The 24,793-nt window shown below is 40.5% G+C and overlaps 1 long non-coding RNA gene across 1 annotated transcript in view; it reads right to left on the bottom strand.

Moving 5' to 3' along the window:
- The window catches only part of LOC143845170 (uncharacterized), a 40,165-nt gene extending 17,194 nt beyond the window's left edge, over window positions 1–22,971 (bottom strand). The window contains exon 1 of the long non-coding RNA XR_013234300.1: window positions 22,711–22,971. This is a non-coding gene — a long non-coding RNA (uncharacterized LOC143845170). The remainder of the gene's footprint in view (window positions 1–22,710) is intronic.
- Between the last annotated feature and the right edge of the window lie 1,822 nt (window positions 22,972–24,793).

Consider the following 24,793-nt stretch of genomic DNA (forward strand, 5'->3'; position numbering starts at 1 on the left):
GCCCTCCCAGAACAATATATAAAGTTAAAGGAACCGTTCACTGGCTACTTAGACGTAAGAAAATCCCTATTGATTAACCTGTTTTTACAAGGAAATAAAATGTGAAAAAAATATTTCTACATCCCATGGCCTTTCCCAACCATTTAAATTTTTCTCCCACAGGTCTAAAACTTCCGAAAAACCAATACAACGCCCACCCGGAACAATATATCAAGCTAAACGAACCGTTCAAAGCGTACTTATCCGTACGAAAATACCTATTGATTTACCTGTTTTACAAGGAAATAAAATGTGAAAAAAATATTTCTACATCCCATGGCCTTTCCCAACCATTTAAATTTTTCTCTTTCAGGTCTAACACTTCCGAAAAACCAATACAACGCCCTCCCAGAACAATATATAAAGCTAAACGAACCGTTCACTGGCTACATAGACGTAAGAAAAACCCTATTGATTAACCTGTTTTTATAACGGAATAAAATGTGAAAAAAATATTTCTACATCCCATGGCCTTTCCCAGCCACTTCCCAGCCAAGAGTTAGACCTAAGCTTTGCCCATGAGGCTGGGAGTTCAATCCCAGCAGCTGGCTCAAGGTTGACTCAGCCTTCCATCCTTCCGAGGTCGGTAAAATGAGTAACCAGCTTTCTGCTGGGGGGTAAACGGTAATGACTGGGGAAGGCACTGGCAAACCACCCCGTATTGAGTCTGCCATGAAAACGCTGGAAGGCGTCACCCAAGGGTCAGACATGACTTGGTGCTTGCACAGGGGATACCTTTACCTTTACCTTTACAAGGAAATAAAATGTGAAAAAAATATTTCTACATCCCATGGCCTTTCTCAGCCACTTCAGTTTTTCTCCCACAGGTCTAACACTTCCGAAAAACAAATACAACGCCCACCCGGAACAATATATAAAGCTAAACGAACCGTTCAAAGCGTACTTATCCGTACGAAAATCCCTATTGATTTACCTGTTTTACAAGGAAATAAAATGTGAAAAAAATATTTCTACATCCCATGGCCTTTCCCAACCATTTAAATTTTTCTCTTTCAGGTCTAACACGTCAGAAAAACCAATACAACGCCCACCCGGAACAATATATAAAGCTAAACGAACCGTTCACTGGGTACTTATCGGTACGAAAATCCCTATTGATTTACCTGTTTTTACAAGGAAATAAAGAGCCTCTTGTGGCGCAGAGTGGTAAGGCAGCCGTCTGAAAGCTTTGCCCATGAGGCTGGGAGTTCAATCCCAGCAGCTGGCTCAAGGTTGACTCAGCCTTCCATCCTTCCGAGGTCGGTAAAATGAGTACCCAGCTTCCTGCTGGGGGGTAAACGCTAATGACTGGGGAAGGCACTGGCAAACCACCCCGTATTGAGTCTGCCATGAAAACGCTGGAGGGCGTCACCCCAAGGGTCAGACATGACTCGGTGCTTGCACAGGGGATACCTTTACCTTTACCTTTACAAGGAAATAAAATGTGAAAAAAATATTTCTACATCCCATAGCCTTTCCCAGCCACTTCAGTTATTCTCCCACAGGTCTAACACTTCCGAAAAACCAATACAACGCCCACCCGGAACAATATATAAAGCTAAACGAACCGTTCAAAGAGTACTTATCCGTACGAAAATCCCTATTGATTTACCTGTTTTACAAGAAAATAAAATGTGAAAAAAATATTTCTACATCCCATGACCTTTCCCAACCATTTAAATTTTTCTCTTTCAGGTCTAACACTTCTGAAAAACCAATACAACGCACACCCGGAACAATATATAAAGCTAAACGAACCGTTCAAAGCGTACTTATCCGTACGAAAATCCCTATTGATTTACCTGTTTTACAAGGAAATAAAATGTGAAAAAAATATTTCTACATCCCATGGCCTTTCCCAACCATTTAAATTTTTCTCTTTCAGGTCTAACACTTCTGAAAAACCAATACAACGTCCACCCGGAACAATATATAAAGCTAAACGAACCATTCACTGGGTACTTATCCGTACGAAAATCCCTATTGATTTACCTGTTTTTATAAGGGAATAAAATGTGAAAAAAATATTTCTACATCCCATGGCCCTTCCCAGCCACTTCCGTTTTTCTCCCACAGGTCTAACACTTCCGAAAAACCAATACAACGCCCACCCGGAACAATATATAAAGCTAAACGAACCGTTCAAAGCGTACTTATCCGTACGAAAATCCCTATTGATTTACCTGTTTTACAAGGAAATAAAATGTGAAAAAAATATTTCTACATCCCATGGCCTTTCCCAACCATTTAAATTTTTCTCTTTCAGGTCTAACACTTCCGAAAAACCAATACAACGCCCTCCCAGAACAATATATAAAGTTAAAGGAACCGTTCACTGGCTACTTAGACGTAAGAAAATCCCTATTGATTAACCTGTTTTTACAAGGAAATAAAATGTGAAAAAAATATTTCTACATCCCATGGCCTTTCCCAACCATTTAAATTTTTCGCCCACAGGTCTAAAACTTCCGAAAAACCAATACAACGCCCACCCGGAACAATATATCAAGCTAAATGAACCGTTCAAAGCGTACTTATCCGTACGAAAATACCTATTGATTTACCTGTTTTACAAGGAAATAAAATTTGAAAAAAATATTTCTACATCCCATGGCCTTTCCCAACCATTTAAATTTTTCTCTTTCAGGTCTAACACTTCCGAAAAACCAATACAACGCCCTCCCAGAACAATATATAAAGCTAAACGAACCGTTCACTGGCTACTTAGACGTAAGAAAATCCCTATTGATTAACCTGTTTTTATAACGGAATAAAATGTGAAAAAAATATTTCTACATCCCATGGCCTTTCCCAGCCACTTCCGTTTTTCTCCCACAGGTCTAACACTTCCGAAAAACCAATACAACGCCCACCCGGAACAATATATAAAGCTAAACGAACCGTTCACTGGGTACTTATCCGTACGAAAATCCCTATTGATTTACCTGTTTTTACAAGGAAATAAAGAGCCTCTTGTGGCGCAGAGTGGTAAGGCAGCCGTCTGAAAGCTTTGCCCATGAGGCTGGGAGTTCAATCCCAGCAGCTGGCTCAAGGTTGACTCAGCCTTCCATCCTTCCGAGGTCGGTAAAATGAGTACCCAGCTTCCTGCTGGGGGGTAAACGCTAATGACTGGGGAAGGCACTGGCAAACCACCCCGTATTGAGTCTGCCATGAAAACGCTGGAGGGCGTCACCCCAAGGGTCAGACATGACTCGGTGCTTGCACAGGGGATACCTTTACCTTTACCTTTACAAGGAAATAAAATGTGAAAAAAATATTTCTACATCCCATAGCCTTTCCCAGCCACTTCAGTTATTCTCCCACAGGTCTAACACTTCCGAAAAACCAATACAACGCCCACCCGGAACAATATATAAAGCTAAACGAACCGTTCAAAGAGTACTTATCCGTACGAAAATCCCTATTGATTTACCTGTTTTACAAGAAAATAAAATGTGAAAAAAATATTTCTACATCCCATGACCTTTCCCAACCATTTAAATTTTTCTCTTTCAGGTCTAACACTTCTGAAAAACCAATACAACGCCCACCCGGAACAATATATAAAGCTAAACGAACCGTTCAAAGCGTACTTATCCGTACGAAAATCCCTATTGATTTACCTGTTTTACAAGGAAATAAAATGTGAAAAAAATATTTCTACATCCCATGGCCTTTCCCAACCATTTAAATTTTTCTCTTACAGGTATAACACTTCCGAAAAACCAATAGAACGCCCACCCGGAACAATATATAAAGGTAAACGAACCGTTCACTTGGTAATTAACCGTACAAATATACCTATTGATTGACCAGTTTTTACAAGGAAAAAAATGTGGAAAAAATATTTCTACATCCCATGGCCTTTGCCAGCCACTTCCGTTTGTGTCCCACAGGTCTAACACTTCCGAAAAACCAATACAACGCCCACCCGGAACAATATATAAAGCTAAACGAACCGTTCACTGGGTACTTATCCGTACGAAAATCCCTATTGATTTACCAGTTTTTACAAGGAAATAAAGAGCCTCTTGTGGCGCAGAGTGGTAAGGCAGCCGTCTGAAAGCTTTGCCCATGAGGCTGGGAGTTCAATTCCAGTAGCTGGCTCAAGGTTGACTCAGCCTTCCATCCTTCCGAGGTCGGTAAAATGAGTACCCAGCTTCCTGCTGGGGGGTAAACGGTAATGACTGGGGAAGGCACTGGCAAACCACCCCGTATTGAGTCTGCCATGAAAACGCTGGAGGGCGTCACCCCAAGGGTCAGACATGACTCGGTGCTTGCACAGGGGATACCTTTACCTTTACCTTTACAAGGAAATAAAATGTGAAAAAAATATTTCTACATCCCATAGCCTTTCCCAGCCACTTCAGTTTTTCTCCCACAGGTCTAACACTTCCGAAAAACCAATACAACGCCCACCCGGAACAATATATAAAGCTAAACGAACCGTTCAAAGCGTACTTATCCGTACGAAAATCCCTATTGATTTACCTGTTTTACAAGGAAATAAAATGTGAAAAAAATATTTCTACATCCCATGGCCTTTCCCAACCATTTAAATTTTTCTCTTTCAGGTCTAACACTTCTGAAAAACCAATACAACTCCCACCCGGAACAATATATAAAGCTAAACGAACCATTCACTGGGTACTTATCCGTACGAAAATCCCTATTGGTTTACCTGTTTTTATAAGGGAATAAAATGTGAAAAAAATATTTCTACATCCCATGGCCTTTCCCAGCCACTTCCGTTTTTCTCCCACAGGTCTAACACTTCCGAAAAACCAATACAACGCCCACCCGGAACAATATATAAAGCTAAACGAACCGTTCAAAGCGTACTTATCCGTACGAAAATCCCTATTGATTTACCTGTTTTACAAGGAAATAAAATGTGAAAAAAATATTTCTACATCCCATGGCCTTTCCCAACCATTTAAATTTTTCTCTTTCAGGTCTAACACTTCCGAAAAACCAATACAACGCCCTCCCAGAACAATATATAAAGTTAAAGGAACCGTTCACTGGCTACTTAGACGTAAGAAAATCCCTATTGATTAACCAGTTTTTACAAGGAAATAAAATGTGAAAAAAATATTTCTACATCCCATGGCCTTTCCCAACCATTTAAATTTTTCTCCCACAGGTCTAAAACTTCCGAAAAACCAATACAACGCCCACCCGGAACAATATATCAAGCTAAACGAACCGTTCAAAGCGTACTTATCCGTACGAAAATACCTATTGATTTACCTGTTTTACAAGGAAATAAAATGTGAAAAAAATATTTCTACATCCCTTGGCCTTTCCCAACCATTTAAATTTTTCTCTTTCAGGTCTAACACTTCCGAAAAACCAATACAACGCCCTCCCAGAACAATATATAAAGCTAAACGAACCGTTCACTGGCTACATAGACGTAAGAAAATCCCTATTGATTAACCTGTTTTTATAACGGAATAAAATGTGAAAAAAATATTTCTACATCCCATGGCCTTTCCCAGCCACTTCCCAGCCAAGAGTTAGACCTAAGCTTTGCCCATGAGGCTGGGAGTTCAATCCCAGCAGCTGGCTCAAGGTTGACTCAGCCTTCCATCCTTCCGAGGTCGGTAAAATGAGTAACCAGCTTCCTGCTGGGGGGTAAACGGTAATGACTGGGGAAGGCACTGGCAAACCACCCCGTATTGAGTCTGCCATGAAAACGCTGGAAGGCGTCACCCCAAGGGTCAGACATGACTCGGTGCTTGCACAGGGGATACCTTTACCTTTACCTTTACAAGGAAATAAAATGTGAAAAAAATATTTCTACATCCCATGGCCTTCCCAGCCACTTCCGTTTTTCTCCCACAGGTCTAACACTTCCGAAAAACCAATACAACGCCCACCCGGAACAATATATAAAGCTAAACGAACCGTTCAAAGCGTACTTATCCGTACGAAAATCCCTATTGATTTACCTGTTTTACAAGGAAATAAAATGTGAAAAAAATATTTCTACATCCCATGGCCTTTCCCAACCATTTAAATTTTTCTCTTTCAGGTCTAACACTTCCGAAAAACCAATACAACGCCCTCCCAGAACAATATATAAAGTTAAAGGAACCGTTCACTGGCTACTTAGACGTAAGAAAATCCCTATTGATTAACCTGTTTTTACAAGGAAATAAAATGTGAAAAAAATATTTCTACATCCCATGGCCTTTCCCAACCATTTAAATTTTTCTCCCACAGGTCTAAAACTTCCGAAAAACCAATACAACCCCCACCCAGAACAATATATCAAGCTAAACGGACCGTTCAAAGCGTACTTATCCGTACGAAAATACCTATTGATTTACCTGTTTTACAAGGAAATAAAATGTGAAAAAAATATTTCTACATCCCATGGCCTTTCCCAACCATTTAAATTTTTCTCTTTCAGGTCTAACACTTCCGAAAAACCAATACAACGCCCTCCCAGAACAATATATAAAGCTAAACGAACCGTTCACTGGCTACATAGACGTAAGAAAATCCCTATTGATTAACCTGTTTTTATAACGGAATAAAATGTGAAAAAAATATTTCTACATCCCATGGCCTTTCCCAGCCACTTCCCAGCCAAGAGTTAGACCTAAGCTTTGCCCATGAGGCTGGGAGTTCAATCCCAGCAGCTGGCTCAAGGTTGACTCAGCCTTCCATCCTTCCGAGGTCGGTAAAATGAGTAACCAGCTTCCTGCTGGGGGGTAAACGGTAATGACTGGGGAAGGCACTGGCAAACCACCCCGTATTGAGTCTGCCATGAAAACGCTGGAAGGCGTCACCCCAAGGGTCAGACATGACTCGGTGCTTGCACAGGGGATACCTTTACCTTTACCTTTACAAGGAAATAAAATGTGAAAAAAATATTTCTACATCCCATGGCCTTTCCCAGCCACTTCAGTTTTTCTCCCACAGGTCTAACACTTCCGAAAAACAAATACAACGCCCACCCGGAACAATATATAAAGCTAAACGAACCGTTCAAAGCGTACTTATCCGTACGAAAATCCCTATTGATTTACCTGTTTTACAAGGAAATAAAATGTGAAAAAAATATTTCTACATCCCATGGCCTTTCCCAACCATTTAAATTTTTCTCTTTCAGGTCTAACACTTCCGAAAAACCAATACAACGCCCTCCCAGAACAATATATAAAGTTAAAGGAACCGTTCACTGGCTACTTAGACGTAAGAAAATCCCTATTGATTAACCTGTTTTTACAAGGAAATAAAATGTGAAAAAAATATTTCTACATCCCATGGCCTTTCCCAACCGTTTAAATTTTTCTCCCACAGGTCTAAAACTTCCGAAAAACCAATACAACGCCCACCCAGAACAATATATCAAGCTAAACGGACCGTTCAAAGCGTACTTATCCGTACGAAAATACCTATTGATTTACCTGTTTTACAAGGAAATAAAATGTGAAAAAAATATTTCTACATCCCTTGGCCTTTCCCAACCATTTAAATTTTTCTCTTTCAGGTCTAACACTTCCGAAAAACCAATACAACGCCCTCCCAGAACAATATATAAAGCTAAACGAACCGTTCACTGGCTACATAGACGTAAGAAAATCCCTATTGATTAACCTGTTTTTATAACGGAATAAAATGTGAAAAAAATATTTCTACATCCCATGGCCTTTCCCAGCCACTTCCCAGCCAAGAGTTAGACCTAAGCTTTGCCCATGAGGCTGGGAGTTCAATCCCAGCAGCTGGCTCAAGGTTGACTCAGCCTTCCATCCTTCCGAGGTCGGTAAAATGAGTAACCAGCTTCCTGCTGGGGGGTAAACGGTAATGACTGGGGAAGGCACTGGCAAACCACCCCGTATTGAGTCTGCCATGAAAACGCTGGAAGGCGTCACCCCAAGGGTCAGACATGACTCGGTGCTTGCACAGGGGATACCTTTACCTTTACCTTTACAAGGAAATAAAATGTGAAAAAAATATTTCTACATCCCATGGCCTTTCCCAGCCACTTCCGTTTTTCTCCCACAGGTCTAACACTTCCGAAAAACCAATACAACGCCCACCCGGAACAATATATAAAGCTAAACGAACCGTTCAAAGCGTACTTATCCGTACGAAAATCCCTATTGATTTACCTGTTTTACAAGGAAATAAAATGTGAAAAAAATATTTCTACATCCCATGGCCTTTCCCAACCATTTAAATTTTTCTCTTTCAGGTCTAACACTTCCGAAAAACCAATACAACGCCCTCCCAGAACAATATATAAAGTTAAAGGAACCGTTCACTGGCTACTTAGACGTAAGAAAATCCCTATTGATTAACCTGTTTTTACAAGGAAATAAAATGTGAAAAAAATATTTCTACATCCCATGGCCTTTCCCAACCATTTAAATTTTTCTCCCACAGGTCTAAAACTTCCGAAAAACCAATACAACGCCCACCCAGAACAATATATCAAGCTAAACGGACCGTTCAAAGCGTACTTATCCGTACGAAAATACCTATTGATTTACCTGTTTTACAAGGAAATAAAATGTGAAAAAAATATTTCTACATCCCATGGCCTTTCCCAACCATTTAAATTTTTCTCTTTCAGGTCTAACACTTCCGAAAAACCAATACAACGCCCTCCCAGAACAATATATAAAGCTAAACGAACCGTTCACTGGCTACATAGACGTAAGAAAATCCCTATTGATTAACCTGTTTTTATAACGGAATAAAATGTGAAAAAAATATTTCTACATCCCATGGCCTTTCCCAGCCACTTCCCAGCCAAGAGTTAGACCTAAGCTTTGCCCATGAGGCTGGGAGTTCAATCCCAGCAGCTGGCTCAAGGTTGACTCAGCCTTCCATCCTTCCGAGGTCGGTAAAATGAGTAACCAGCTTCCTGCTGGGGGGTAAACGGTAATGACTGGGGAAGGCACTGGCAAACCACCCCGTATTGAGTCTGCCATGAAAACGCTGGAAGGCGTCACCCAAGGGTCAGACATGACTTGGTGCTTGCACAGGGGATACCTTTACCTTTACCTTTACAAGGAAATAAAATGTGAAAAAAATATTTCTACATCCCATGGCCTTTCCCAGCCACTTCAGTTTTTCTCCCACAGGTCTAACACTTCCGAAAAACAAATACAACGCCCACCCGGAACAATATATAAAGCTAAACGAACCGTTCAAAGCGTACTTATCCGTACGAAAATCCCTATTGATTTACCTGTTTTACAAGGAAATAAAATGTGAAAAAAATATTTCTACATCCCATGGCCTTTCCCAACCATTTAAATTTTTCTCTTTCAGGTCTAACACTTCCGAAAAACCAATACAACGCCCTCCCAGAACAATATATAAAGTTAAAGGAACCGTTCACTGGCTACTTAGACGTAAGAAAATCCCTATTGATTAACCTGTTTTTACAAGGAAATAAAATGTGAAAAAAATATTTCTACATCCCATGGCCTTTCCCAACCGTTTAAATTTTTCTCCCACAGGTCTAAAACTTCCGAAAAACCAATACAACGCCCACCCAGAACAATATATCAAGCTAAACGGACCGTTCAAAGCGTACTTATCCGTACGAAAATACCTATTGATTTACCTGTTTTACAAGGAAATAAAATGTGAAAAAAAAATTTCTACATCCCATGGCCTTTCCCAACCATTTAAATTTTTCTCTTTCAGGTCTAACACTTCCGAAAAACCAATACAACGCCCTCCCAGAACAATATATAAAGCTAAACGAACCGTTCACTGGCTACTTAGACGTAAGAAAATCCCTATTGATTAACCTGTTTTTACAAGGAAATAAAATGTGAAAAAAATATTTCTACATCCCATGGCCTTTCCCAACCATTTAAATTTTTCTCCCACAGGTCTAAAACTTCCGAAAAACCAATACAACGCCCACCCGGAACAATATATCAAGCTAAATGAACCGTTCAAAGCGTACTTATCCGTACGAAAATACCTATTGATTTACCTGTTTTACAAGGAAATAAAATGTGAAAAAAATATTTCTACATCCCATGGCCTTTCCCAACCATTTAAATTTTTCTCTTTCAGGTCTAACACTTCCGAAAAACCAATACAACGCCCTCCCAGAACAATATATAAAGCTAAACGAACCGTTCACTGGCTACTTAGACGTAAGAAAATCCCTATTGATTAACCTGTTTTTATAACGGAATAAAATGTGAAAAAAATATTTCTACATCCCATGGCCTTTCCCAGCCACTTCCGTTTTTCTCCCACAGGTCTAACACTTCCGAAAAACCAATACAACGCCCACCCGGAACAATATATAAAGCTAAACGAACCGTTCAAAGCGTACTTATCCGTACGAAAATCCCTATTGATTTACCGGTTTTACAAGGAAATAAAATGTGAAAAAAATATTTCTACATCCCATGCCCTTTCCCAACCATTTAAATTTTTCTCTTTCAGGTCTAACACTTCCGAAAAACCAAGACAACGACCTCCCAGAACAATATATAAAGCTAAACGAACCGTTCACTGGCTACTTAGACGTAAGAAAATCCCTATTGATTAACCTGGTTTACAAGGAAATAAAATGTGAAAAAAATATTTCTACATCCCATGGCCTTTCCAAACCATTTAAATTTTTCTCTTAAAGGTCTAACACTTCCAAAAAACCAATACAACGCCCTCCCGGAACAATATATAAAACTAATCGAACCATTCACTGGGTACTTATCCGTACGAAAATACCTATTGATTTACCTGTTTTACAAGGAAATAAAATGTGAAAAAAAAATTTCTACATCCCATGGCCTTTCCCAACCATTTAAATTTTTCTCTTTCAGGTCTAACACTTCCGAAAAACCAATACAACGCCCACCCAGAACAATATATCAAGCTGAACGGACCGTTCAAAGCGTACTTATCCGTACGAAAATACCTATTGATTTACCTGTTTTACAAGGAAATAAAATGTGAAAAAAAAATTTCTACATCCCATGGCCTTTCCCAACCATTTAAATTTTTCTCTTTCAGGTCTAACACTTCCGAAAAACCAATACAACGCCCTCCCAGAACAATATATAAAGCTAAACGAACCGTTCACTGGCTACATAGACGTAAGAAAATCCCTATTGATTAACCTGTTTTTATAACGGAATAAAATGTGAAAAAAATATTTCTACATCCCATGGCCTTTCCCAGCCACTTCCCAGCCAAGAGTTAGACCTAAGTTTTAACCATGAGGCTGGGAGTTCAATCCCAGCAGCTGGCTCAAGGTTGACTCAGCCTTCCATCCTTCCGAGGTCGGTAAAATGAGTAACCAGCTTCCTGCTGGGGGGTAAACGGTAATGACTGGGGAAGGCACTGGCAAACCACCCCGTATTGAGTCTGCCATGAAAACGCTGGAAGGCGTCACCCAAGGGTCAGACATGACTTGGTGCTTGCACGGGGGATACCTTTACCTTTACCTTTACAAGGAAATAAAATGTGAAAAAAATATTTCTACATCCCATGGCCTTTCCCAGCCACTTCAGTTTTTCTCCCACAGGTCTAACACTTCCGAAAAACAAATACAACGCCCACCCGGAACAATATATAAAGCTAAACGAACCGTTCAAAGCGTTCTTATCCGTACGAAAATCCCTATTGATTTACCTGTTTTACAAGGAAATAAAATGTGAAAAAAATATTTCTACATCCCATGGCCTTTCCCAACCATTTAAATTTTTCTCTTTCAGGTCTAACACTTCTGAAAAACCAATACAAGGTCCACCCGGAACAATATATAAAGCTAAACGAACCATTCACTGGGTACTTATCCGTACGAAAATCCCTATTGATTTACCTGTTTTTATAAGGGAATAAAATGTGAAAAAAATATTTCTACATCCCATGGCCTTTCCCAGCCACTTCCGTTTTTCTCCCACAGGTCTAACACTTCCGAAAAACCAATACAACGCCCACCCGGAACAATATATAAAGCTAAACGAACCGTTCAAAGCGTACTTATCCGTACGAAAATCCCTATTGATTTACCTGTTTTACAAGGAAATAAAATGTGAAAAAAATATTTCTACATCCCATGGCCTTTCCCAACCATTTAAATTTTTCTCTTTCAGGTCTAACACTTCCGAAAAACCAATACAACGCCCTCCCAGAACAATATATAAAGTTAAAGGAACCGTTCACTGGCTACTTAGACGTAAGAAAATCCCTATTGATTAACCTGTTTTTACAAGGAAATAAAATGTGAAAAAAATATTTCTACATCCCATGGCCTTTCCCAACCATTTAAATTTTTCTCCCACAGGTCTAAAACTTCCGAAAAACCAATACAACGCCCACCCGGAACAATATATCAAGCTAAATGAACCGTTCAAAGCGTACTTATCCGTACGAAAATACCTATTGATTTACCTGTTTTACAAGGAAATAAAATGTGAAAAAAATATTTCTACATCCCATGGCCTTTCCCAACCATTTAAATTTTTCTCTTTCAGGTCTAACACTTCCGAAAAACCAATACAACGCCCTCCCAGAACAATATATAAAGCTAAACGAACCGTTCACTGGCTACTTAGACGTAAGAAAATCCCTATTGATTAACCTGTTTTTATAACGGAATAAAATGTGAAAAAAATATTTCTACATCCCATGGCCTTTCCCAGCCACTTCCGTTTTTCTCCCACAGGTCTAACACTTCCGAAAAACCTATACAACGCCCACCCGGAACAATATATAAAGCTAAACGAACCGTTCAAAGCGTACTTATCCGTACGAAAATCCCTATTGATTTACCGGTTTTACAAGGAAATAAAATGTGAAAAAAATATTTCTACATCCCATGCCCTTTCCCAACCATTTAAATTTTTCTCTTTCAGGTCTAACACTTCCGAAAAACCAAGACAACGACCTCCCAGAACAATATATAAAGCTAAACGAACCGTTCACTGGCTACTTAGACGTAAGAAAATCCCTATTGATTAACCTGGTTTACAAGGAAATAAAATGTGAAAAAAATATTTCTACATCCCATGGCCTTTCCAAACCATTTAAATTTTTCTCTTAAAGGTCTAACACTTCCAAAAACCAATACAACGCCCTCCCGGAACAATATATAAAGCTAAACGAACCGTTTACTTGGTAATTAACCGTACAAATATACCTATTGATTGACCAGTTTTTACAAGGAAAAAAATGTGGAAAAAATATTTCTACATCCCATGGCCTTTCCCAACCATTTAAATTTTTTCCCCACAGGTCTAACTCTTCCGAAAAACCAATACAACACCAACCCGGATCAATATATAAAGCTAAACGAACCTTTCACTGGGTACTTATCCATACGAAAATCGCTATTGATTTACATGTTTTTACAAGGAAATAAAATGTGAAAAAAATATTTCTACATCCCATGGCCTTTCCCAGCCACTTCAGTTTTTCTCTCAGAGGTCTAACACTTCCGAAAAACCAACAGAAGGCCCAACGGGAACAATAAATGAAGCTAACCGAACCGTTCACTGGCTACTGGAGAGCCAGTTTGGTGTAGTGGTTTGGTGTAGTGGTTAGGAGTGCGGACTTCTAATCTGGCGAGCCGGGTTCGATTCTGCGCTCCCCCACATGCATCCAGCTGGGTGACCTTGGGCTCGCCACGGCACTGATAAAATTGTTCTGACCGAGCAGTGATATCAGGGCTCTCTCAGCCTCACCCACCCCACAGGGTGTCTGTTGTGGGGAGAGGAATGTGAAGGCGACTGTAAGCCACTTTGAGCCTCCTTCGGGTAGGGAAAAGCGGCATATAAGAACCAACTCTTCTTCTTCTTCTTCTTCTTCTACTTAGACGTACGAAAATTCCTATTGATTTACCTGTTCTTATAAGGAAATAAAATGTGAAAAAAATGTTTCTACATCCCATGGCCTTTCCCAACCGTTTAAATTTTTCTCCCACAGGTCTAACACTTCAGAAAAACCTATATAACGCCCTCCCGGAACAATATATAAAAATAAACGAACCATTCACTGGGTACTTATCCGTACATAAAATCCCTATTGATTTACCTGTTTTTACAAGGAAATAAAATGTGAAAAAAATATTTCTACATCCCATGGCCTTTGCCAGCCACTTCCGTTTTTCTCCCACAGGTCTAACACTTCCGAAAAACCAATACAACGCCCACCCGGAACAATATATAAAGCTAAACGAACCTTTCACTGGGTACTTATCCGTACGAAAATCCCTATTGATTTACCTGTTTTTACAAGGAAATAAAGAGCCTCTTGTGGCGCAGAGTGGTAAGGCAGCCGTCTGAAAGCTTTGCCCATGAGGCTGGGAGTTCAATCCCAGCAGCTAGCTCAAGGTTGACTCAGCCTTCCATCCTTCCGAGGTCGGTAAAATGAGTAACCAGCTTCCTGCTGGGGGGTAAACGGTAATGACTGGGGAAGGCACTGGCAAACCACCCCGTATTGAGTCTGCCATGAAAACGCTGGAAGGCGTCACCCCAAGGGTCAGACATGACTCGGTGCTTGCACAGGGGATAACTTTACCTTTACCTTTACAAGGAAATAAAATGTGAAAAAATATTTCGACATCCCATAGCCTTTCCCAGCCACTTCAGTTTTTCTCCCACAGGTCTAACACTTCCGAAAAACAAATACAACGCCCACCCGGAACAATATATAAAGCTAAACGAACCGTTCAAAGCGTACTTATCCGTACGAAAATCCGTATTGATTTACCTGTTTTACAAGGAAATAAAATGTGAAAAAAATATTTCTACATCCCATGGCCTTTCCCAACCATTCAAATTTTTCCTTTCAGGTCTAACACTTCTGAAAAACCAATACAACACCCACCCGGAACAATATATAAAGCTAAACGAACCGTTCACTGGGTACTTATCCGTACGAAAATCCCTATTGATTTACCTGTTTTTACAAGGAAATAAAGAGCCTCTTGTGGCGCAGAGTGGTAAGGCAGCCGTCTGAAAGCTTTGCCCATGAGGCTGGGAGTTCAATCCCAGCAGCTGGCTCAAGGTTGACTCAGCCTTCCATCCTTCCGAGGTCGGTAAAATGAGTAACCAGCTTCCTGCTGGGGGGTAAACGGTAATGACTGGGGAAGGCACTGGCAAACCACCCCGTATTGAGTCTGCCATGAAAACGCTGGAAGGCATCACCCCAAGGGTCAGACATGACTCGGTGCTTGCACAGGGAATACCTTTACCTTTACAAGGAAATAAAATGTGAAAAAAATATTTCAACATCCCATAGCCTTTCCCAGCCACTTCAGTTTTTCTCCCACAGGTCTAACACTTCCGAAAAACAAATACAACGCCCACCCGGAACAATATATAAAGCTAAACGAACCGTTCAAAACGTACTTATCCGTACGAAAATCCCTATTGATTTACCTGTTTTACAAGGAAATAAAATGTGAAAAAAATATTTCTACATCCCATGGCCTTTCCCAACCATTTAAATTTTTCTCTTTCAGGTCTAACACTTCCGAAAAACCAATACAATGCCCTCCCAGAACAATATATAAAGCTAAGCGAACCGTTCACTGGCTACTTTGACGTAAGAAAATCCCTATTGATTAACCTGTTTTTACAAGGAAATAAAATGTGAAAAAAATATTTCTACATCCCATGGCCTTTCCCAACCATTTATATTTTTCTCCCACAGGTCTAAAACTTCCGAAAAACCGATACAACGCCTACCCGGAACAATATATCAAGCTAAACGAACCGTTCAAAACGTACTTATCCGTACGAAAATACCTATTGATTTTCCTGTTTTACAAGGAAATAAAATGTGAAAAAAATATTTCTACATCCCATGGCCTTTCCCAACCATTTAAATTTTTCTCTTTCAGGTCTAACACTTCCGAAAAACCAATACAACGCCCTCCCAGAACAATATATAAAGCTAAACGAACCGTTCACTGGCTACTTAGACGTAAGAAAATCCCTATTGATTAACCTGTTTTTATAACGGAATAAAATGTGAAAAAAATATTTCTACATCCCATGGCCTTTCCCAACCATTTAAATTTTGTCCCCACAGGTCTAACTCTTCCGAAAAACCAATACAACACCCACCCGGATCAATACATAAAGCTAAACGAACCGTTCAATGGGTACTTATCCATACGAAAATCGCTATTGATTTACATGTTTTTACAAGGAAATAAAATGTGAAAAAAATATTTCTACATCCCATGGCCTTTCCCAGCCACTTCAGTTTTTCTCCCAGAGGTCTAACACTTCCGAAAAACCAACAGAAAGCCCAACGGGAACAATAAATGAAGCTAACCGAACCGTTCACTGGTTACTTAGACGTACGAAAATTCCTATTGATTTACCTGTTTTTACAAGGAAATAAAACGTGAAAAAAATGTTTCTACATCCCATGGCCTTTCCCAACCATTTAAATTTTTCTCCCACAGGTCTAACACTTCCGAAAAACCAATACAACGCCCTCCCGGAACAATATATAAAGCTAAACGAACCGTTCACTGGCTACTTAGACGTAAGAAAATCCCTGTTGATTTACCTGTTTTTACAAGGAAATAAAATGTGAAAAAAATATTTCTACATCCCATGGCCTTTCCCAGCCACTTCCGTTTTTCTCCCACAGGTCTAACGCTTCCGAAAAACCAATACAACGCCCACCCAGAACAATATATAAAGCTAAACGAACCGTTCACTGGGTACTTATCCGTACCAAAATCCCTTTTGATTTACCTGTTTTTACAAGGAAATAAAATGTGAAAAAAATATTTCTATATCCCATGGCCTTTCCCAACCATTTAAATTTTTCTCTTACAGGTCTAATACTTCAGAAAAACCAATACAACGCCTACCCGGAACAATATATAAAGCTAAACGAACCGTTCACTGGGTACTTATCCGTACCAAAATCCCTTTTGATTTACCTGTTTTTACAAGGAAATAAAATGTGAAAAAAATATTTCTATATCCCATGGCCTTTCCCAACCATTTAAATTTTTCTCTTACAGGTCTAACACTTTCGAAAAACCAATACAACACCCACCCAGAACAATATATTAAGCTAAACGAACCGTTCACTGGGTACTTATCCGTACGATAAATACCTATTGATTTACCTGTTTTTAAAAGTAAATAAAATGTGAAAAAAATATTTCTACATCCCATGGCCTTTCTCAACCATTTAAATTTTTCTCTTACAGGTCTAAAACTTCTGAAAAACCAATACAACGCCCACCCGGAACAATATATAATGCTAAACGAACCATTCACTGGGTACTTATCCGTACGAAAATCCCTATTGATTTACCTGTTTTTATAAGGGAATAAAATGTGAAAAAAATATTTCTACATCCCATGGGCTTTCCTAGCCACTTCTGTTTTTCTCCCACAGGTCTAACACTTCCGAAAAACCAATACAATGTCCACCCGGAACAATATATAAAGCTAAACGAACCGTTCACTGGGTAATTATCCGTAACAAAATTCCTATTGATTTACCTTTTTTTTACAAGGATATAAAATGTGAAAAATATATTTGTACATCCAATTGCCTTTCCCAGCCACTTCCGTTTTTCTCCCACAGGTCTAACACTTCCAAAAAACTAATACAACGCCCACCCGGAACAATATATAAAGCTAAACGAACCGTTCACTGGGTACTTATCCGTACGAAAATCTCTATTGATTTACCTGTTTTTACAAGGAAATAAAATGTCAAAAAAATTTTCTACATCCCAAGGCCTTTGCCAGCCACTTCCGTTTTTCTCCCACAGGTCTAACACGTCAGAAAAACCAATACAACGCCCACCCGGAACAATATATAAAGCTAAACGAACCGTTCACTGGGTACTTATCCGTACGAAAATCCCTATTGATTTACCTGTTTTTACAAGGAAATAAAATGTGAAAAAAATATTTCTACATCCCATATCCTTTCCCAGCCACTTCAGTTTTTCTCCCACAGGTCTAACACTTCCGAAAAACCAATACAATGCCCACCCGGAACAATATATAAAGCTAAACGAACCGTTCCATGCGTACTTATCCGTACGAAAATCCCTATTGATTTACCTGTTTTACAAGGAAATAAAATGTGAAAAAAATATTTCTACATCCCATGGCCGTTCCCAGCCATTTAAATTTCTCTTTCAGGTCTAACTCTTCCGAAAAACCAATACAACGCCCTCCCGGAATAATATATAAAGCTAAACGAACAGTTCACTGGCTACTTATCCGTACGAAAATCCCTATTGATTTACATGTTTTTACAAGGAAATAAAATGTGAAAAAAATATTTCTACATCCCATAGCCTTTCCCAGCCACTTAAGTTTTTCTCCCAAAGGTCTAACTCTTCCGAAAAACCAATACAACGCCCTCTCGGAACAATATATAAAGCTAAACGAACCGTTTACTGGGTACTTATCCGTACGAAAATCCCTATTGATTTACCTGTTTTTACAAGGAAATAAAATGTGAAAAAAATATTTCTACATCCCATGGCCTTTCCCAGCCACTTCCGTTTTTCTCCCACAGGTCTAACGCTTCCGAAAAACCAATACAACGCCCTCCCGGAACAATATATAAAGCTAAACGAACCGTTCACTGGGTACTTAGGCGTTAGAAAATCCCTATTGATTAACCTGTTTTTACAAGGAAATAAAATGTGAAAAAAATATTTCTACATCCCATGGCCTTTCCCAACGATTTAAATTTTCCTCTTAAAGGTCTAACACTTCCAAAAAACCAATACAACGCCCTCCCGTAACAATATATAAAACTAAACGAACCATTCACTGGGTACTTATCCTTACATTAAATCCCTATTGATTTACCTGTTTTTACAAGGAAATAAAATGTGAAAAAAATATTTCTAAATCCCATGGCCTTTCCCAACGATTTAAAGTTTTCTCTTACAGGTCTAACACTTACGAAAAACCAATACAACGCCCACCCGGAACAATATATAAAGCTAAACGAACCGTTCAAAGCGTACTTATCCGTACGAAAATCCCTATTGATTTACCTGTTTTACAAGGAAATAAAATGTGAAAAAAATATTCCTACATCCCATGGCCTTTCCCAACCATTTAAATTTTTCTCTTTCAGGTCTAACACTTCCGAAAAACCAAGACAACGCCCTCCCAGAACAATATATAAAGCTACACGAACCATTCACTGGGTACTTAGACGTTAGAAAATCCCTATTGATTAACCTGTTTTTACAAGGAAATAAAATGTGAAAAAAATATTTCTACATCCCATGGCCTTTCCCAACGATTTAAATTTTTCTCTTAAAGGTCTAACACTTACAAAAAACCAATACAACGCCCTCCCGTAACAATATATAAAACTAAACGAACCATTCACTGGGTACTTATCCGTACATTAAATCCCTATTGATTTACCTGTTTTTACAAGGAAATAAAATGTGAAAAAAATATTTCTACATCCCATGGCCTTTCCCAACGATTTAAATTTTTCTCTTACAGGTCTAACACTTACAAAAAACCAATACAACGCCCACCCAGAACAATATATAAAGCTAAACAAACCGTTCACTGGGTACTTATCCGTACCAAAATCCCTTTTGATTTACCTGGTTTTACAAGGAAATAAAATGTGAAAAAAATATTTCTATATCCCATGGCCTTTCCCAACCATTTAAATTTTTCTCTTACAGGTCTAACACTTTCGAAAAACCAATACAACGCCCACCCGGAACAATATATTAAGCTAAACGAACCGTTCACTGGGTACTTATCCGTACGATAAATACCTATTGATTTACCTGTTTTTAAAAGTAAATAAAATGTGAAAAAAATATTTCTACATCCCATGGGCTTTCCCAACCATTTAAATTTTTCTCTTACAGGTCTAAAACTTCTGAAAAACCAATACAACGCCCACCCGGAACAATATATAAAGCTAAACGAACCATTCTCTGGGTACTTATCCGTACGAAAATCCCTATTGATTTACCTGTTTTTTACAAGGATATAAAATGTGAAAAATATATTTGTACATCCAATTGCCTTTCCCAGCCACTTCCGTTTTTCTCCCACAGGTCTAACACTTCCAAAAAACCAATACAACGCCCACCCGGAACAATATATAAAGCTAAACGAACCGTTCACTGGGTACTTATCCGTACGAAAATCCCTATTGATTTACCTGTTTTTACAAGGAAATAAAATGTCAAAAAATTTTTCTACATCCCAAGGCCTTTGCCAGCCACTTCCGTTTTTCTCCCACAGGTCTAACACTTCAGAAAAACCAATACAACGCCCACCCGGAACAATATATAAAGCTAAACGAACCGTTCACTGGGTACTTATCCGTACGAAAATCCCTATTGATTTACCTGTTTTTACAAGGAAATAAAATGTGAAAAAAATATTTCTACATCCCATAGCCTTTCCCAGCCACTTCAGTTTTTCTCCCACAGGTCTAACACTTCCGAAAAACCAATACAATGCCCACCCGGAACAATATATAAAGCTAAACGAACCGTTCAAAGCGTACTTATCCGTACGAAAATGCCTATTGATTTACCTGTTTTACAAGGAAATAAAATGTGAAAAAAATATTTCTACATCCCATGGCCGTTCCCAACCATTTAAATTTCTCTTTCAGGTCTAACACTTCCGAAAAACCAATACAACGCCCTCCCGGAATAATATATAAAGCTAAACGAACAGTTCACTGGCTACTTAGACGTAAGAAAATCCCTATTGATTTACCTGTTTTTACAAGGAAATAAAATGTGAAAAAAATATTTCTACATCCCATGGCCTTTCCCAACCATTTAAATTTTTCTGTTACAGGTCTAACACTTCCGAAAAACCAATACAACGCCCACCCGGAACAATATAAAAAGCTAAACGAACCGTTCACTGGGTACTTATCCGTACGAAAATCCCTATTGTTTTACCTGTTTTTACAAGGAAATAAAATGTGAAAAAAATATTTCTACATCCCATAGCCTTTCCCAGCCACTTAAGTTTTTCTCCCAAAGGTCTAACTCTTCCGAAAAACCAATACAACGCCCTCTCGGGACAATATATAAAGCTAAACGAACCGTTTACTGGGTACTTATCCGTACGAAAATCCCTATTGATTTACCTGTTTTTACAAGGAAATAAAATGTGAAAAAAATATTTCTACATCCCATGGCCTTTCCCAGCCACTTCCCTTTTTCTCCCACAGGTCTAACGCTTCCGAAAAACCAATACAACGCCCTCCCGGAACAATATATAAAGCTAAACGAGCCGTTCACTGGGTACTTATCCGTACGAAAATCCCTATTGATTTACCTGTTTTTACAAGGAAATAAAATGTGAAAAAAATATTTCTACATCCCATAGCCTTTCCCAGCCACTTCAGTTTTTCTCCCACAGGTCTAACACTTCCGAAAAACCAATACAATGCCCACCCGGAACAATATATAAAGCTAAACGAACCGTTCAAAGCGTACTTATCCGTACGAAAATCCCTATTGATTTACCTGTTTTACAAGGAAATAAAATGTGAAAAAAATATTTCTACATCCCATGGCCGTTCCCAACCATTTAAATTTCTCTTTCAGGTCTAACACTTCCGAAAAACCAATACAACGCCCTCCCGGAATAATATATAAAGCTAAACGAACAGTTCACTGGCTACTTAGACGTAAGAAAATCCCTATTGATTTACCTGTTTTTACAAGGAAATAAAATGTGAAAAAAATATTTCTACATCCCATGGCCTTTCCCAACCATTTAAATTTTTCTGTTACAGGTCTAACACTTCCGAAAAACCAATACAACGCCCACCCGGAACAATATAAAAAGCTAAACGAACCGTTCACTGGGTACTTATCCGTACGAAAATCCCTATTGTTTTACCTGTTTTTACAAGGAAATAAAATGTGAAAAAAATATTTCTACATCCCATAGCCTTTCCCAGCCACTTAAGTTTTTCTCCCAAAGGTCTAACTCTTCCGAAAAACCAATACAACGCCCTCTCGGGACAATATATAAAGCTAAACGAACCGTTTACTGGGTACTTATCCGTACGAAAATCCCTATTGATTTACCTGTTTTTACAAGGAAATAAAATGTGAAAAAAATATTTCTACATCCCATGGCCTTTCCCAGCCACTTCCCTTTTTCTCCCACAGGTCTAACGCTTCCGAAAAACCAATACAACGCCCTCCCGGAACAATATATAAAGCTAAACGAACCGTTCACTGGGTATCAATATTTATTCACGGTCATTCAGACCAAAACCCACTGGCTACTTAGACGTAAGAAAATTCCTATTGATTAACCTGTTTTTACAAGGAAATAAAATGTGAAAAAAATATTTCTACATCCCATGGCCTTTCCCAACCATTTAAATTTTTCTCTTACAGGTCTAACACTTCCGAAAAACCAATACAACGCCCACCCGGAACAATATATAAAGCTTAACGAACCGTTCACTGGGTACTCATCCGTACGAAAATCCGTATTGATTTACCTGTTTTTACAAGGAAATAAAATGTGAAAAAAATATTTCTACATCCCATAGCCTTTCCCAGCCACTTCAGTTTTTCTCCCACAGGTCTACCATTTCTGAAAAAACGATCCCTTGATGGATAAAGTGCATCATTCAAACCAGTTTTCTGTTGACCGTTCCAATGGAAAAAACCCGGCTGAGACTTACCTCGGCTGAACATTGACGTGGCGGAGGGCTTGCTGGGAGGGAGAGGCGACCTCTCAGGGGCTTTTAGCGTGCACGCTGACAACAGCGCGCACAGCGTAAAGGGCGGGACCCGTGGAGAGTATTTAAGTCTCCACGTGCGCAGGTCTCGCCCTCTTCGCCAAGAACGCCGCGGGAGCTGCTTGCTCCCTACGGCGTTCAGGAGCTGCACGAGGCGAGCCGAAAGGGCCGGGGGGCCCAGGGCGGCTTTCACAACGCCAGCCTTATTTTGGGTGGGTGTTGGTGAGAGGCTGGTTGGGCCTTACGGACCTGGGGCTTGCGGGCGCACCCCCCCCCCCTGCTTAGCAAACTCGTCGGGCTCTGCACGAAGAGGCTGTATGCTCCCCCTGGCAGGTCAGGCCCTGAAGACAGAAGCGGCTCGCTAGGCTTGTGGCCGCCTGCCTCAAAGCACTCCAGGCTCTTTCCGCTGCTCGCGCAGCGGGCTGGGGACTGAGAGGCTGCCCGTTTTCACGGGGCGAGCTGCGGGGATCACGTGGCTCTGCGCAGCTCCCTCGGCAGCAGCCTGATCGAGGACAGGTGCTGAGAACGGCTGTGGGCCCTGCAGATCGGGGCTTGTGCGCTCACAGCTGCTCCTGCCTGTGGGGCGGGGCTTTTCGAGCTCCGAGAAGATGGGCAGGCACTTGTCCGTCTGGTAAGTCAGGCACTTTGGGCCAGGACCGGCTTGCTGGGCACAGCAGCCGCCCGCCTAGCAGCGATCCAGCCCCTTTGCACTCAGCAGGGGGCTGGGGCCGGAATCGCGAGGATCCACCCCTCTTCCACCCATAAGGTATGAGGATCTGGGAATTATTATACCAGGTAGCGGCAGAGGTGGAGAGAACGGCCCAGGTATACACGGGTCGCATCCCCCTCAGACTTCCCGATGGCAGGGCGAGAGACTTCATGGGCAGCATTGCAGCTGCTATGTTAGCCGCCCTCTCCCTCATGTGGACCTCCCACATGCACTTTTCACAGCGTACAGCAGCCAGCTCAAAAAGGGGTGAATCCCTCAAAACTGTTCGGCTTGGGGGAGGGTCAGACTTTGTGCCCTGTATTGGCGCATTGGGACTGCCCCCATTGCCTCTGCAACATAATCCCAGGAACAGAGTGGGTCGCGATATAGGGGTCATCTAGTCCAACCCTCTGCACCATGCAGGAGCTCACAATTACCTGTCCACTCATGGTGACCCAATTGCATGCCCACATGATCTCTCCACCTAAATTCTCCAGAATCCAGCCTGGTTTGGATGCGGGAAAGGGGCTTTGGCTCAGTGTCAGAGTTTCTGCAATCATGTGGCAAATTCCATCCCCAGCATCTCCCATTTCAATGGAATTGGCAAGGGGAGAGCTGCTGTCAGCTTAGACTTTTGATATCATTTGCATTCGGATAGAGGCAGAAGCAATTAAAATGGTTTCTCACATTCACGCTCGTTCTCCAAGGAGGGATGCTTCGAGCCTGAATGGACCCAGGGCAGACAATCATAAGACCCTGAGTACCCGTTGTTTCACATGCGGGGCAAAATGATTAAGTAATCAATAATCGGTAATCATAATGGTGGGATGGCCCCTTGGCAACTCGAAGTATGATCAGCAGGCCATCAGGCAGTCACCATTTAGTGAGAGTCCCTGCAACCACCCCCCCCCCTCCAGCATAAACAAAAGGGACAGGGGAAGGGACGCTCCCGCCCTCCAACCTACATCCGTGATCTGGATGGCCTAGCCAAGCTTGATTTCAACAGATCTTGGAAGCTAAGCAGGATCTCCTTAAGTTAGTATTTGGATGGGAGACCACCAAGAAAGGCTGGTGGTGCAATGCAATCAATGGCAAACCACCTCTAAATATCTCCTGCTTTGAAAACTGCACCAGGGTTCCCCGTAAATTGTGATGGCAGTTTTTCTCTCCTCCTTCCAGGCACCTGGGGCAGGTCAGCCTGCTACACAAGATTCCAGATACAAGCCGGCTTGGCACAGCGCCGGCCACCTTGGGGCTGTGGCACAGGCATTGATGCCAATCTGGTTGGCTTGGTTTTATTCCCACTGCGATGCATGC

The sequence above is a fragment of the Paroedura picta genome, chromosome 9 (genome assembly GCF_049243985.1).
Source record: "Paroedura picta isolate Pp20150507F chromosome 9, Ppicta_v3.0, whole genome shotgun sequence".
Taxonomy (NCBI): Eukaryota; Metazoa; Chordata; class Lepidosauria; order Squamata; family Gekkonidae; genus Paroedura; species Paroedura picta.